Source organism: Tachyglossus aculeatus, chromosome X1 (assembly GCF_015852505.1).
Source record: "Tachyglossus aculeatus isolate mTacAcu1 chromosome X1, mTacAcu1.pri, whole genome shotgun sequence".
NCBI lineage: Eukaryota > Metazoa > Chordata > Mammalia > Monotremata > Tachyglossidae > Tachyglossus > Tachyglossus aculeatus.
Genome location: NC_052101.1, coordinates 122857276 through 122874014, shown reverse-complemented (window position 1 = coordinate 122874014; position 16739 = coordinate 122857276). Strand labels below are relative to the sequence as shown.

The 16739-nt window shown below is 49.7% G+C and overlaps 1 protein-coding gene and 2 non-coding genes across 4 annotated transcripts in view; 2 read left to right on the top strand and 1 right to left on the bottom strand.

Annotated features, from left to right (window-relative positions):
- Positions 1-16739, top strand: part of CCDC124 (coiled-coil domain containing 124) — a 54971-nt gene that overhangs the window by 28706 nt on the left and 9526 nt on the right. The gene's annotated exons all lie outside the window — the stretch shown is intronic.
- Positions 4214-4351, top strand: LOC119920105. Its single transcript, XR_005447870.1, has one exon. It is a non-coding gene; the product is annotated as a small nucleolar RNA SNORA7 (small nucleolar RNA).
- LOC119920203 lies at positions 9887-10024 on the bottom strand. Its single transcript, XR_005447962.1, has one exon. It is a non-coding gene; the product is annotated as a small nucleolar RNA SNORA7 (small nucleolar RNA).

Here is a 16739-nt window from a genome sequence, read left to right as displayed (position 1 = left end):
AACATATGGAGACGGTCCCTACCCAACAGTGGGCTCACAGTCTAGAAGGGGGAGACAGAGAACAAAACAAAACATATTAACAAAATAAAATAAATTGAATAAATATGTACAAATAAAATACAGTAATAAATACGTACAAACATATATACATATATACAGGTGCTGTGGGGAGGGAAAGGAGGTAAGGCGGAGGGGATGGGGAGGGGGAGGCGGGGGGGAGAGGAAGGAGGGGATATTTGTTAAGTGCTTGCTACGTGCCAAGGGATGAAAGGTTCATAACGAGGTAAGCCAGGGGTGTTGGATGGCTTATTCCCTGGGTGTCCAGGAGGGCAACCAGCACACCCAGTTCCTCCAAGCATCCCATTGCCATGGAGATTGGAATGCTGGGGCTGGGTGGACCATTGGTCTAACCCAGTAACACCATTGCTTATTCTGTAATCCCTTTCTAATCTAGATGTTCTGCGGCAAAAGAAGGCGACATAAACCCCAGTACCACTGCCTCTCCCCTGTGACCTCTTATCCCTTTGACCTCTCTCCTGCGTGCCCCCATTTTAGTGACTAGTCTGTCTTTGCAGAACACTAGGAGTAGAGGACCTTCCTTTTGTTGTTGGGGCAGGGAAATGGGTTTCCTGAATGCTTAGAGAGGTGACTCAGGAGCCCTGAGATTCTTATCCTCCTTGGCCTCCACTTGAACCACAGCCATCCTAGACTTCAGAGGGCAAGATGCTGTGTCCAGGAAGCCAAGCAGTCGAAAGAATAAAGGAAACACCCTGTTAGGCCGGACCGGTCGATCAGTCAATCAGTCAGTCGGATTTATTAAGTGCTTACTGTGTGCAGAGCACTGTACTAAGCTCTTCTTGTCTTATGCTGTCAAGTCATCTCGACCCATAGCAACACCATGGACACAGCTCTCCCAGAATGTCACACCTCCATCTGCAGTTGTTCTGGTAGTGTATCCATAGAGTTTTCTTGGGAAAAAATCTGGAAGTGGTTTAACCATTGCCTCCTTCCACACAGTAAACCTGAGTCTCTGCCCTTGACTCTCTCCCCTGCCGCTGCTACCCAGCACAGGTGAGTTTTGACTTGTAGCAGTTTGCCTTCCACTCGCCAGCCGCTGCCCAGGATCCGAATGGAATGGGTTTGCCTCTCCTTGACTCTCCCTCCTATAGCCGAGAACACTAGGGTACTGGACGCTCCCCAGGTGTGATCCTGAGAGGGAATTAAGCTCTGAGGAAAGTCCAGTCCAACAGAGTTGGTAGACACATTCCCTGCCTACAGCGGGCTCACAGTCTAGAGGGGGACGGTCCGGCCAGCCCAGGTGACTGCCTCCCACCGGGGCACCCCTTGGTGGTTGCTGGACATCCATCCTCTTGGACGGCCCACCGCTTGTACCCTCCACACCTTCAAAACCCTCCTAAAATCACATGTCTTCCAAGAGGCCTTCCCCGCCTAAGCCCTCATTACTCCTACAGCGTCTCCCCTCTGCATCACCTATGCACTTGACTCTCAACTCTTTAAGCACTTGGTATTCACCCCGCCCTCAGCTCCACAGCACATATACATATCCATAATTTATTTTCATGTCTGTCTCCCCCTCTGGGCTGTAAGCTCCCGATGGGCAGCGGTGGTACCTATTAACTCTTTCGTGGTGTACTCTCCCAAGCATATAGTCCAGTGCTTTTCACACAGTAAGCACTCCAGAAATCCCATTGATTCATTAATTGGTTTTGGCTAGAGTGTCTACCACCCCCACCTCTCTTCTCCAATCACCAATCATCCAGGAAATGCTTTTACTGTTTACTTTTGAAAACATTCTTGTAAATAAGCAATTGAAATTTGCCAGCTCACCCTCCCCTAGGAGGGAGGTATGCATAGTAATGTCAATGAAATGGGGCGCCTCTTTTTTTTTTTTAATGAAATTCTTCCCCTCCAGCTCCCAGCTGGTGTTCCTTTGTGTTTCATACACCTCTAGGTCTCAGCTCCTTTTTCTCCTGTTTTCATAGCTTGCCCCCCTGCTGCTTGGCTCTCAAAACCACCTCTCCTTTCCTCCTCTTCCTCCTCTTCTTTTTCCGCATCGTCTGGCAGCATCTTCCGATCCTTAGATTCTGGAAGCACGACTCCTCGAGACGTGTTTCTCCCCCCCACAAGAGCAGACCCTCCGATCGAATCAGGTCTTCTACTGGTTAATGAGGAGACAGGCCCAGATCAGAATGTCCTTCAGTCCGTTACTCTGAGCTACCAAATGACTAACGGTAGCCTTTTGGGTTCTAATCCCGCCTCTGCCAATTGCCTGCTGGATGACCTTGGGCAAGACACTTATTTTTCTCTGGGCCTCAGTTTCCTCATCTATAAAATGGGGATTTTTCCTCCCTCCCCCTTAAACTGTGAGCCCCATAAGGGACAACAACGGTGTCTGAACTGATTATACTCCGTGTACCTTAGTGCTTAGTATAGTGTTTGGTATTTAAACGCCATAATTATTAATATTTGCAATAGGAGTAAGTGAACTGAGTTCCAAAGCCACAGACCCTCATCCCCCAACCCTTGTTCCCTGACACCCTCGGGGAGCACTGCCCCCACCCCACCCCCAATCCTCCAGCAAGGCAAGCAAAGTCATTTCTACAATTTAGCCAAGGAAAACACACCTCCTCTCTGGTATACAGCAGTTCTTGGGGGAGCGAGGGGGGCGCTTTTGGAGAGGTATTTTGGCTTTAGAGACAATTCCAAATGGGCGGAGCACTTTAAGGGATTATGGATGGGTGACTGACACACAGAGAATCCATCATGAGATGTGAGTTGTCATCATCTCACACGGGTCTTCCCTCTTCTGGCAGGGCATCTCTACCATTGGGGTCAGATATTGGTAGATGCTACATCCTGTTGGTTCAGCTGTCGAGCACTGTGAGTCGAGAGGGGGAGTGGATGGGGGCAGGGAGCCCCCTTTTTTTTCCTCCTCTCTCTCTCCCTTTGCCCAAGGTTCTGCCCTAGAGGTGTTCTTTTGGGGTTGTGAGGGCTGCCAATTCTCGGGGGAGTATTAATGAGCTGGCCCATGGCGCTTCGTCCCTCTGCAAGGTCATCATAACAGCGGCCCGACGAACTGGGTGAGTGTCTCCGGGGGTGTTGGGGTGTGTATCCAGGCGTGTGGAATGCCCAAGCAGGAAAATCCTCTGCACAAGGCACAATTCTATCGAGGGGACTGGAAAGCCCAAGACCAGGCTGGGGTCTTCTCTCCTTTCCCCTCTATTCTCATTGACAGGCCAGTTATTTTGGCTCAGGAGTAGCCAGGAGAAACCAAACAGCCTCCTCTGTCTGTGTCTTTCCGCTGATTCATTACTCTGACTAAAGAAACTAAAAGCTCATTGCACCCGATGAGATGGCTCCGTCCGCTCCGTTGATGCGTGTCTTTGCCATTCAGGAGCTCAGTCAACACAATCGCTCAGAGGTTTCTGTTCCTGAAGAAACCAGAGGGGTGATGTTGGGGTTATGGGGTCTGTTCTCTACCTTCTTTAGAGGCCCCAGGTCTCCTGTTCTTCCTCTGGTAGAATCGCTCACCGTACCCCTTCCCCCTAAGTTGTTTGTCTTCCATCTGCATTGCCTGTTTTCCAAAGCATCGGAAGGGGCAGATGCCGCTTCAGCCAATCTTAGCTCTCCCGTTGACGTGCCGGGCCTCCTCCCCCTCCCTACTTGAAGCTCTGCTTCGGTCCCAGTAGCTCCTTTCTTGACCATTAGCACTTGGGTGTTAGCTGTCGCTCGGCCCCGAAATTACTGAAAGTCATCTGGGACTTTTTCTGGTCATGGCCTCAAGCCAGAGCTCTCCAAGGGAGCTGCTTGGCTTGGGCACTTAGGGTTGAAAGGAAACTGGAACCCTCTGGCCAAAAAGTGGGCTCATGCTTGCCTCACACCGGGTGGGCCCGGTAGTAGTTTCACCGGCATCTCAGCCCCATTCTGATAACTTGAGTGGGCGGGCGAAGCGGTTCCACTCGGCCTGGTGGGTCCTTCCCCATCAGGAGCAAAGAACTCTACGGGAAGTTGATCTTGACCTCAGTAATCCCAGCTCTGCCACGTGTCTGCTGTGTGACCTTGGGCAAGTCACTTAACTTCCCTGCACCTCAGTTACCTCATTTGTTTAAAAAAAAAAATGGGGATTAAATGCGAGCCCAGTGTGGAACAGGGACTGTGTCCAACCTGATTAACTTGTACTACCCCATTACTTCACCTCTCAGGGTCGCACCTGGAGAGTTTCCAGTACTCTACCAGTCTTGACTATGGGAGGAAGAGTCAAGCAGAGGCCTATCCATTCCATTCCTAGCTTGGCCAGTGGCTAGCGAGTGGAAGGCAATTTGCTACAAGTCAAAACTCACCTGTGCCGAGCAGCAGCGGAATGGGAGAGTCGGGGAAGTAGACTCAGGTTTACTGCGAGGAAGGAGGCAGTGGTAAACTGCTTCAGTATTTTTACCAAGAAAACTCCATGGATACACTACCAGAATGATGGCTGATGGAGGTGGGGCATTCTGGGAGAGATGTGTCTGTGGCATCGCTATGGGTCGGACACGACTCGACAGCATAAGACAACAACAACAACAATCCCAACATTTAGAACAGTGCTTGGCACATAGTAAGTGCTTAACAATTACCGTAATTATTATTGTTAATATTATTATCTTCCTGTGAGCCCTCGTATCTAGAACTGTGGCCTCCTAAACCCTGGGATCCAGAGCCATGTTGCCTCTCAAGGGGCCTTGAGATCTTTGGACTCAAGTCAAAATGTGAATTTTTTTATTTGTTTGTATTTTGTTTCCGTGGGGGTGGGGGGCGGGGTGAGAAGCACGGTATGGTGGTTTTGACCCTGGCTGCTTGGGCCAGTAAAAGGCAGTGGCTAGGTTGGGGAAATTCCCACCTCTGTTCACCATAGCTTGGGCCGCCTTGCTCCCAAGAACTCTGGACAAAAGTGCAGCATTAAGGAAGTGCCTCTTGTTGCACAATCCTGTCTCTTGAATCTTGGTTTTCGTTTTCTCTCCCCTGAGCTGATTATTTTCCTGCACATCTGTTGCTGTCATATATTTTAAGCCATCAAGCAGATCTGCCCAATAAGCTCTTAAAGAAGGCAATGTCTCTTTCACTGCTCTGTTCACCTGCCCAGAAAACAAAATCGTGACACCGTTGTGTGAAAGGCACAGGGTAGAAATGAGCCTGCTGAGCAGTTAACTAAGGGAAGAGGGGCAAGCAGTGGGTAGTTTGGGGGGATAGGGGGTCAGCAGGGGGTGGATGGAAAAGAGGCAGAGTTCCTGCCTTGCGCAAAACAAATTCAATGAAAGCTCTATAAATAAGTGATTTTTTGTTGTTGTTGTTGCGCCTCAGGTTGGGGAAGAATCGCAAGCGAAATGTTCCAAAGTACATTCTGCAGGCTTCATCATGCGATTGGGTCTGACTCAATCACTTGCCAGCAGAGTCCCTCCAAGTGAAAGCAGTCGTGCTTTCCCTTGTATCCATCTTTACCAGAGCACGCTTCTTGCATCACACACACACACACACACTCTCTCTCTCTCTCTCTCTCTCTCTCTCTCTCTCTCTCTCCCCCCCCCCCCCCCCCCCCCCCCCCCCCCGCACGCCAAGCTAAAAGAGAGCAAACTTCACCGAAAGCAACAGCGGGCACCTTAAAATGCCACCTTGGCAAGCTTAAATTAGCCCAGCAGGTGGGTCAGGAGCACAGACGATCTGGCCTTTAAGACGAGAATGAACAATCCTGTTTGTGTTTTTGTGTGGGAGGAAGATGAGGAGGAGAATTTTAATTCCATTTGCAGGACTTACCAAATAGCAGGCAGGCCCCTCAAGTCAAGTGGTGGTGGTGCTGTTGGTGGTTGCGATGATGGAGTCTTTTTTTTTTTTTCCTTCTTTCTCAAAGTTCTCTCCATTGAAAACCCAGAGGCCTCTCTTAGGTTCACAGAGGCCAGGGTACGTCCATGGACCGAGTGCCGCAAAACAAGCTTGTCAGTGGCCACCTTCAGCTGGGCACAAGTGAATAAGAAAGATTCTTGGTTTGATCGCTGTTCCAACTGAGGGCGTTGAAATCCCCCAGTCAGTCAGTCATATTTATTGAGCACTCAGTGTGTGCCAAACACTGAACTTAACCCTTAGCACAGTAGAGTTGGTAGACAAATTTCCCTGCCCACAGCAGGCATAACAGTCTAGAGGAGGAGAAAGACATTAATATAATAGATTTTGGATAATGTACATAATCAATCAATCGTATTTATTGAGCACTTACTGTGTGCAGAGCACTGTACTAAGCGCTTGGGAAGTACAAGCTGGCAACATATACAGTCCCTACCCAACAGTGGGCTCACAGTCTAGAAGGGGAGACATAAGTGCTGTGGGGCTGAGGGTGGGCTGAATAAAGGGTGCAAGGGCAATATAGAAGGGCATGGGAGAAGAGTAAATGAGGGCTTAGTTGGGGAAGGCCTCTTGGAGAAGATGTGCTTTTAATAAGGCTTTGCAGGTGGGAAGAGTGATCGTCTGTCACATATGAAGGGCGAGGGCATTCCAGGCCAGAGGCAGGACGTGGGCAAGAAGTCAGCAGCGGGATAGATGAGACTGAGGTACAGTGAGTAGGTTGGCATTAGAAGAGCAAAGTGGGCAGGCTAAGTTGTAGTAGGAAAGCAGCAGAGTAAGGTAGGTTGGGGCAAGGTGATTGAGTGCTTTAAAGTCGATGGGATGTGAAGTTTGAACCAACAGGATTTGGTGACATTTGATATGTGGGTTAAATGAGAGAGGTGAGTCGAAGATAATGCCAAGGTTACGGACTTGTCAGACAGAGAGAGGATGGTGGTGCTTTCTGCAGTGATGAGAAAGTCAGAGGGAGGGCAGAGTTTTTGGGTGCGAAGATAAAAGAGTTCTCTTTTGGACATGTTGAGATGTTGGTGGGACATCCAAGTAGAGGAGAAGTCTGAAGGCAGAAGGAAATGCGAGACTGCAGAGGAGGAGAGAGATCAGAGAATCATCTGCATAGAGGTGGTAGTTGAAACCATGGGAGCAAATGAGTTTTCCAGTGGAGTGGGTGTAGATGGAGAACAGAAGGGGACCCAGAACTGAGCTTTGATGCACCCCCACAGTTAGGGGGTGGGAGGCAGAGGAGGAACCTGAGATTGAATGGCCACAGAGATTGGAGAACCAGGAGAGGACAGTGTCAGTGAAGCCAAGGTTAGATAATATTTCCAGGAGAAGGGGGTGGTCCACAGTGTCAAAGGCAGCTGAGAAGTCAAGGAGGATTAGTATGGAGTAGCTCAGAATGCTGCTGGGGAAGACAGCAGCCATCCAACACCCCCCTCTCCCTGGCTGCTGCTTGTCAGCACCCTTGAAGCCCAGCTCATGGATGGCTGCACCCCAAGTTTCCCCCAAGGGAAACTTTAGTGTTGGGGGCACTCAAGTGAAGAGGGTGATAAATTGGTAGGCAGGCAGCCTACTCAAATGGGGAATGTGGAGGCAGAGAGAGAGGGCATAGAGGCCCCCAAGGAGGGGAGTCAGGAAAGTACGTCTTCCGACGAGGTTAGATGGAAAGGGAGAGAGAGAGCCCATGGGAGAACCCAGAAAAGGTGTCTTTCCACAGAAAATGCTGGGGACTGCCACCACAATCCATCTTTTTCTCTGGTTGGACCTTGAGGGGTTCAGAGTTAATGGGGAACCATGTGAGATTTCATTCTCTTTTGTATACCAACCACCTGGCCAATTCCAGCTGCCCCACAGTGGTGGGAACTCAGGCTCATCATCATCATAATAATGGTATTTGTTAAGTGCTTACTATGTGCCAGGCACTGTTCTAAGCACTGGGGTAGACACAAGGTAATCAGGTTGTCCCAACGTGGGGCTCATAGTTTTAATCCCCATTTTACAGATGAGGTAACTGAGGCACAGAGAAGTTCAGTGGCTTGCCCAAGGTTACACAATAGACAAGTGGCAAAACCAGGATTAGAACTCATGTCCTTGGACTCCCAAGCCCTTGCTCTGTGTACTAAGCCACACTGCTGCTGCCCCTCTCCTATTCTACCCTCACAGCAGCAGGATTGACAGGGCTGAAACCATGCACCCCCCCCCCCCCAACACACATGCACACACACACACACACACACACACTCTCTCTCTCTCTCTCTCTCTCTCTCCCTCCCTCCCTCCCTCCCTCTCTCCCCCTTCCCCCTCTCTCCCTCTCCCTCTCTCTCTCCCTCTTTCCCCCTCTCCCCCCTCTCCCTCTCCTCCTCTCTCCCTTTCTCCCTCCCCCCTCCCCCCCCCCAACTGTGCTTCCATTCTTCTTTGCCTCCCCACAAGCCACATCCTTAATGTGGCTGGGTCCCTGAACTCCACCATCCCCTCACTCATCATCATTGGTATTGACTTACTTTTCCGCTGTGTGCGGAGTCCTGTACTAGGCACGAATAGGATGTGCTAGTACAAGGCATGATTTCTGTTCGAGGTTGCAGTCCTATGTTCCAAAGGGAAAGATGAGCCGATGGCAATTGATGGCTAAATAGTAGTTGAGACCAGATCAAAGTCCTAAACAAGTGAGGAGCAGGTCAGAAAGAGAGAGAAAGGTGAACGTGCCAAAGCGGCTGAGGGGAGTGCATGATGGATGGAGAAAGTGGGTGGGGGGGGGATAAAATCAGGGAGCGCATCCTGGAGGAGGTGGCTTTGAAGGTGGAGAGGTCAATCAGTGGTATTTATTGAGCATTAATTGTGTGCAGAGGACTGTACTAAATGCTTGGGAGAGTCCACTACAGTAGAGAAGGTAGACACAATCCCTGCCCGCAGGGAGTTTACAGTCTAGAGGGGGACGCAGATGTTCAAATGAATTACAGATAGGGGAAATGGCACAATATAAGTTTATGTCCATGGGTGCAGTGGGGCTGAGGTTGGGGTGAATATCAAGTGCTTGAAGGGTACAGATCCAGAGTGGCTCAATGGAAAGAGCCCAGGCTTTGGAGTCAGAGGTCATGGGTTCAAACCCCGGCTCCGCCAATTGTCAGCTGTGTGACTTTGGGCAAGTCACTTCACTTCTCTGGGCCTCAGTTCCCTCATCTGTAAAATGGGGATTAAGACTGTGAGCCCCCTGTGGGACAACCTGATCACCTTGTAACCTCCCCAGCACTTAGAACAGTGCTTTCCAGCGCTTAGAACAGTGCTTTGCACACAGTAAGCTCTTAATAAATGCCATTATTATTATTATCCAAGTGCACAGGTGACAGGAGAGGCACATAGGGGAAACAAGGGCTTAGGGAGGTCCTCTTGTTGGAGATACGGTTTTAGGAGGGTTTTGAAAGCCAGGAGAGTGGCAGTTTGTTGTATGTGAAGGAGGGCTGTGGTTTGACCATAGCAGAGGGTAAAAGTGTGAAGGCCAGTGGGAGTCAGAAGAAACCAGAGCTTAGAGTGGAGAGCACAAGCTGGAGGGAAGTGGACAAAAAGACAAATAGAGAGCAGTGTGGCCTAGGAGAAAGAGCTCAGGGCTGGGCGTCAGAGGACCTGGGTCTACTTCTGGTTCTGCTATTTGTCTGCTATGTGACCTTGTGCAAGTCACTTCACTGCTCTCAACCTGTTTTCTCATCTGTAAAACCTGTTCCCCCTCTTAGAACTCTGTCCAACCTGATTATCTTATCTCTACCCCAGCGGTTAGCACATAGTTGCTGTCTCACACTATCGAGTCGTGTCAAACCCAGAGCAACGCCATTGACACATCTCTCTCAGAATTCCTCACTTCCATCTGCAGTCATTCTGGTAGCGTATCCATAGAGTTTTCTTGGCAAAAATACGGAAGTGGCTTACCATTGCCTCCTTCCACGCAGTAAATGAGTCTCTGCCCTCGACTCTCTCCCATGCTGCTGCTGCCCAGCACAGATGAGTTTTGACTTGTAGCAGATTGCCTTCCACTCACTAGCCACTACCCAAGCTAGGAATGGAATGGGTATGCCTCTGCTTGACTCTCCCTCCTGTAGTCATGACTGGTAGAGTACTGGAAACTCTCCAGGTGCAACCCTAAGAGGGGTAGCACATAGTAAATGCTTTGGTTACCACTATTATTAGGTTAGAGGGAGCCAGCCGATGGCCTCCAGGAAAGTAGTTGTTTTTGTCTTGAGAAATTGTGGCGGGGAGTTCACTTGGTCCATGAAATAGGGATTGCAAGAGCAAGTACCAACCAGCCGCCCTGTACCCCTCTCCCTACTTGGTGCTGCCCTACAGACAGTGACTTTGGCTAGGGTTTGGGTTCAGTCTGGCTCAGGAAGCAGTGTGTTCTCCGGAGTTCATTTAGTGTAATTTGCTGTATTTACTGGGGATTGGCTCAAGTTGCGGAAGGAACTGATTGAGAACGGGCATGAGAAACGAGCGCTTTGTTTGGATGGGATTGACTCTCCTTCTTAAGGCAATTTACTCCCTTTACTGCCTGGAAAAGTCCTCTCCCTCCCGCCTCCTGCAGCCTTGCGGTTGTTCTGGGCCCTGATGGGAGCCAGCTGGTCCATCAGCACCTTGTTAATCACATTCCGACTTTTTAGAAGAGCTCAAAGCTCACCCCCTCCTGGAGACTAGCCACTAGCCTTTTTGATCCCAATACCTCCCCAGTACCTTCTAGCCACCATGGTTGAAAATCAAAGTTGCAAAGCCGGTGCACCATAATCGCTCTTTTTTGAAAATAACCCACTGGGGATTGGGAGCATTCCCCCTCTAAATCAATAATCAATAAATCATTCAATAAATAATAAATTAATAATAATGGTGATAGTCATTAAGCGTTTACTGCGTGCTGAGCGCTTGGGAGAATATAATGGAGTCGGTAGAGGAGATCTGTCCTCGGGAGTTGAATATTGATTATGGTATTTGTTAAGTGCTTACTATGTGCCAGGCACTGTCCCACAAGCTGGGGTGGAGACAAGCAAATCGGTTGGACACAGTCCCTTGTCCCACATAGGGCTCACAGTCTCAATCCCCATTTTACAGATGAGGTAACTGAGACACAGAGAAGTGAAATGACTTGTCCAAGGTCACATAGCAGCCAAGTGGCGGAGCCGGGATTAGAACCCATGACCTTCTGACTCCCAGGCCCATACTGTATCCACTACGCCATGCTGCTTCTCTGTTTGCAGTCTAGTGGGGACAGCAGACATGAGGGAAGTGGCAGAGTACAAGGATAAGAGAAGGGGGAAAGCTTTAACAGCCATGCCACATGCCAGAGCTTCAGGCTCGTTTTGCTTCTGAGCCTTCTGACAGGTTCAGCTACTCAAAAGGATGCCTTTTTGGTGAGCTCCAGCTGGCCCTGTTATACCTAACCAATGGGGGCATCGAGCAAGAGTGCGAAGGAAGGACACAAACATGGGGTAAAAAACACCAAAAAATTATACTTTCACTTTAGCTACTATTAGTTTCAGCCTCACACTCCACACAAGTGGAGTAGCCCCTGGACGGAACTGCCTTTCATCTCTAATGCAGCTATTTGTTGCTGTATGGTACTCTTCCAAGCACTTAGTACAGTGCTTTGCACACAGTAAGTGCTCAATAAATAACAATTGAATGAATGAATCTCTGATTTCCCTAGTCCACCTCCATCCTGGCTGGAGAGGTGCTAATGAGCAGTGAAATGGGCCCTTCTTTTCCCCTCCTGACTCTCTAGTCCCAAGCATCCTCACCCTGGACAATCAGACCCTGGATCATTGAGGTTGTCTTTAATTCAGCGCTCTAAAGTGGGGGTTTACTCTGCTGATTTCCACCAGACTTCTCCAACCCCCAGCTTGCGGCGCATACTGAGGGGTTGTGCTCTCTCAGCCCTGCTAACCAGGACATATTGCATTCCGGTAGGCCTTGTTTTGGTCGCCTAAGCGCTGTTCAGGGCGAACTCTCTCGGTGGTGCTTCTTTCATTCACTAGAGACTCGGCGTGATGAATAATGAATGAGACCCGTAATTAAGAGTGGCAGGAGAACAGCGGAGTGTGGAGAAAGAAAGAAATGATGGCATTTATTAAGCACTTACTGTGTGCAAAGCACACTGTTCTAAGCGCTGGGGAAGTTACAAGGTGATCAGGTTGTCCCACGGGAGGCTCACAGTCTTAATGCCCATTTTACAGATGAGGGAACTGAGGCCCAGAGAAGTTAAGTGCCTTGCCCAAAGTCACACAGCTGACAATTGGCAGAGCTGGGATTTGAACCCATGACCTCTGACTCCAAAGCCCGTGCTCTTTCCACTGAGCCATGCTGCTTCTCTGGAGGTGAGGGGTGCTGGGGGCTGTTGTGGGTAAAGAGAAGCCAGGTCACACCCTTTTTGCTCAAAAGCGTGAGGGACGGGGCTAGGGGGTGGTTCTTGGACCCCTCCCCACTCCCCATCCCACCTCTCAAATCAGAAAGGGGAGGTGGAGAGAAAGTATTTTGAAACTGCCAGTCGCAGCCAAGTCGTTTCCTCAGTCATAGAGCCGAACAACTCACAGCTGTGCCCTTGCTAACAAAACAGTTGTTAAATACGTGTGTTAAGTTGAGAGTGTCTCCTGACTTAATGATTACAACAGCGCTCCTAACTTCAGGAGACCGAAACTGGCCTTTCTGAAGCTGTGGGATGATTCCTGCCCAGAAATAAGTTACCTTTTTTGGTGATGGATTTTTTTTTTTTTAAAAGAATAGCTTTCTGTTTGACATGTAGGAGGGCCCAGAGAGGGGAAAAATGGATCTGGAAGGAAGATTACAGTGGAAAGCGGATTATTTGAAATACGGTTATCAGTGATCCAAACCAAGCCTAGTTTAAATAATGGGACAGGTGGGGGTTAAGAAAGGGGAGAATGGATGTACAAAATTAGGGGGATTGTCATTTAGCTGCACTAGTGCTTAGAACAGTGCTTGACACATAGTAAGTGCTTAACAAATGCCATCATCGTTATGATTATTATTACTGACCTTCTCCTCTGCAAACTCTTCCCAGCCCCCACCCCCACACACTTACACACATGCCTAATCTTTATGTCTCTCTCAACTCGAGTTGAAAGATCTAGTTTTCATGTGATTGTATTAAGTGCTTACTGTGTGCAGAGCACTGTACTAAGGGCTTGGGAAAGTACAGTACAACAGTATGCAGTGACATTCCCTACCCACAATGAGCTCACAATCTGGCGGGGGCGGTGGGGGCGCGGGCGGTTGAGTGCACTGGCCCGTTGTACAGTAATTTTATGCTGTTCTCGACTGAAATAAATGACCAGAGTCCTAAATCCAGAGTGGAAAGCAAGATGAAAAGAAACATGTCCAGAAAGCAGGGCTGTCCATTTCTGCGGAGCTTTCTTTCCTTTCTTTTTTTCTGTTTTTTTAAATGGTTTCTCAATTGATTGGATTTGAACCTCGGGGCTCCCTAATGGCCCAACTGGTGGCCGTTGGGCAGTTATGTAAGTGCGCAGTGGAAAACCCCCTTTTGATTGGCCGCCTGGCCTCTGTCTCCGTGGCTGGAACTTTGGGTTTCCTGAAGCTTAATCTTGACTTCGCCTGCAGCCCTCCCAGCCCATTCCTGAGCTGCAGCATCTCAAGTCGCTGACGAGGAGCAACAAGCTTCCTCGTGCAGCAGCCTTTGAGAAGGTGGAAAGGGGGAGGCTAGGTTTGGGAGGTAGTAATAATAATAACAATTGTGGCACTTTAGCCAGGCACTGATCATAATGATGGTGTTTGTTAAGCGCTTACTGTGTATCAAACACTGTTCTAAACCCTGGGGTGGGTTACAAGCACTGTAACAACAATAGTGGAAGAACCGTTAGCAAGTGTATGGATTGATGACAGAGGATAGGACTTTCTGGAGAAAATGTAACCGTAGAGTCGCCATGAATTGGAAACGACTTGACGGCATTTAATAATAATAATATAAAAACTGAGGCCCAGAGAAGTGAAGTGACTTGCCCAAGGTCACAAGGTAGACAAGCGGCAGAGCCAAGATTAGAACCTAACTCCTTCTGACTCCCAGGCCCATGCTCTACCAGGTCATGCTGCTTCTTTCAATAAACGTTCAGCTTGATCTCCTGGAAAATTAGAGAGTTTTTTCACTTAAGAAAAAGTTGGTGCACTTTGATCCATTAGATATTTAGAGAAGCAGCATGGACTTGGGAGTCAGAGGACGAGAGTTCTAATCCCGGCTCTGCCACTTCTCTGCTGTGTAACCTTGGACAAGTCACTTCACTTCTCTGGGCCTCAGTTCCCTCACTGTAAAATGGGAATTAAGACTGTGAGCCCCACGTGGGACAACCTGATTACCTTGTATCTACCCCAATGCATAGAACAGCAGCGTGGCTGAGAAGCAGCATGGCTCAGTGGAAAGAACCTGGGCTTTGGAGTCAGAGGTCATGGGTTCGAATCCCAGCTCCACCACATGTCTGCTGTGTGACCTTGGGCAAGTCACTTAATTTCTCTAAGCCTCAGTTACCTCATCTGTAAAATGGGGATTTAGACTGTGAGCCCCACGTGGGACAACTTGATCACCTTGTATCCCTCCAGCGCTTAGAACAGTGCTCTGCCCATAGTAAGTGCTTGACAAATGCCATTATTATTATTATTATTAACAGTGCTTGGCACATAAAAAGCACTCAACAAATACCATCATTGTTATCCATGATAGAGGAGCAATGGCTTTTTTTTTTTTGAGGGGGGTATTTTCTGCAGTGAAGCAGTGTGGTGTAGTGGATCGAGCACGGGCCTGGGAGTCAGAAGGTCATGGGTTCTAATCCTGGGTCCACCACCTGTCTGCTGTGCGACCTTGGGCAAGTCACTTCACTTCTCTGTGCCTCAGTTACTTCATCTGTCAAATGGGGATTGAGACTGAGCCCCATGTGGGACAGGGACTGTGTCCAACCTGATTTTGCTTGTATCCACCCCAGCGCTTAGTACAGTGCCTGGCACACAGTAAGCGCTTAACAAATACCACTATTATTATTATCCAACATTTGCAGCTGCTTCCCCAAAGCCGAATATCTTTTGATCCTTAGTGTTTAGATCGAGCTCCTCCCTCTCCCCACTCTTCTTCTCCACTGCCCCTGCCAGTCTCATGACAAAACCAAGGCTCAGAGAGGGGTAGTGGCAGATCCAGGGCCACACAGCAAGTCAGAGGCAGAACTGACTATAGGTCCTCCATTCCCAGGTCTGTGGATTCACAATCCACTCCATTACCACAGTGCTCCCAGCTCAGGAACGAATTGTGGGTTCGAGCCCCAGTTTTTGCCTCCCAAATCCTTTCGGGTGCCGCTGGAATCAAAACTTCCGGATGATTGGAATGACCTTTTCCCAGCATAATGACCGCTTTCCTTTGGATGCCTGTGTTTAATTGCCTCTCTCCCAGTCCAGATCAGACCAGCTCCTGGGAGGGCAGTGTTAACATTCCTAGCAGCCACGAAACTTAAGGTTACAGCCCTGAAAAAACAATTTGCTGGATGTGCAAGCTATAGGATCTTTTGGAAAAAAGCAGCTCAATTCAGAGAGCTGTTGCATGTCACCAACCTCCCCAATCTTCCTCCTCCTGCTTCCGTCAGAAGTCAGGGTTTCAGCCAGACACGCTCTTAGCAAAGAAATAAGCAGGGTCGGAATTGTCGCAGTTTGGTGGTCCTGATGCAGAAGGGCGTGGGCATTTGTGATTGAGGGAGCCAAGAGGGTGCTTCTGTGCCTGAACGCCGGCAGGAGTCTGTGCGTTCTTCCCAACCTGGGCTTACCCTCGGGACCTGATCCTCAGTGACTGCCCCACCCCTTGGCTCGGGCCGGCAGAGCATCTCGAGGTGAGGGTGGGGCCGTTTGGCAAGGGAAAGAAAGGTCTGCTGGAGAGTCGCCCCGGGGATGGCATTGGGGCGGTGGAGAGGCTGAGGCTCGACTGGAGGTGGCTGCAGAGCCTGGCTGTCCCCAGACCTGCTTGATGGTCAGACCGTCTCTCCTCCCACCCCGGGAAGTCTCAGCTCTTCCCTCTGCAGCTAGGCTCCCTCTGGGCCGTCCCCCGGAATGAGCTTTCAGCGAGAGTCCGATTGTCCGCCAGCTTCATTAGTGATAGCCTGTCTAGACACCGGTGGTGCGATACCATCACCCGCGTGGCGATGTGTTGTCTTGTCCAACGGCGAATGCCTGGAGCAAAGCAGAAATGCTGGGCTGTTCGCTGTTGACTGCCTAAACTCCTTTAATAAAGCAGGTGACCTTGACGCACTGCCAGTCACCGCTTCTTCCCAGGCCCTGCTACCTCCCCGACACTTAAAAGCCCCTCCAGGCTCAGACGCCTTCTCCAGCCTGGCCGATTGGATCCCAAACAGCAGGCTCAGGGGCTTCAGAGATGTTTACGATGGGAATATTTTCCTGGGCACAGGGGACCCCAGCTGGGGTTGGGGTGAGGTGTGGGGGTGAGAAAATGACAATGAGGGGAGTAGGGATTGCTGCTGGAGCCACCCCAAATCACCAGTAGGCCAGAAGTCTCAACCTTCCCTCTTCTCCATGCCTCCTCCCCACCCCAAATCCTTTCACCAGGTAAGAGATGCTCAAGCAGCAGCAGGGACAGGATTTATGTTTCACCCTCACCTCCCCTCACTTCCCCACCTCTCCTAGGGCTGAGGCCACCAAGCAATGACATCTCAAGAAAAGGTGGGCATTAAAAGAGAGGGGTGAGAAGACCTTCACCACCCACACACTGGCTCTTCAACCCCCACACCAACAAATTTTTATTAAAAAAAAAAAAAAAGAAGAAACATGTTGCCCTTGGGACAGGGTGTAGGCGTTAGGGAGGGTGG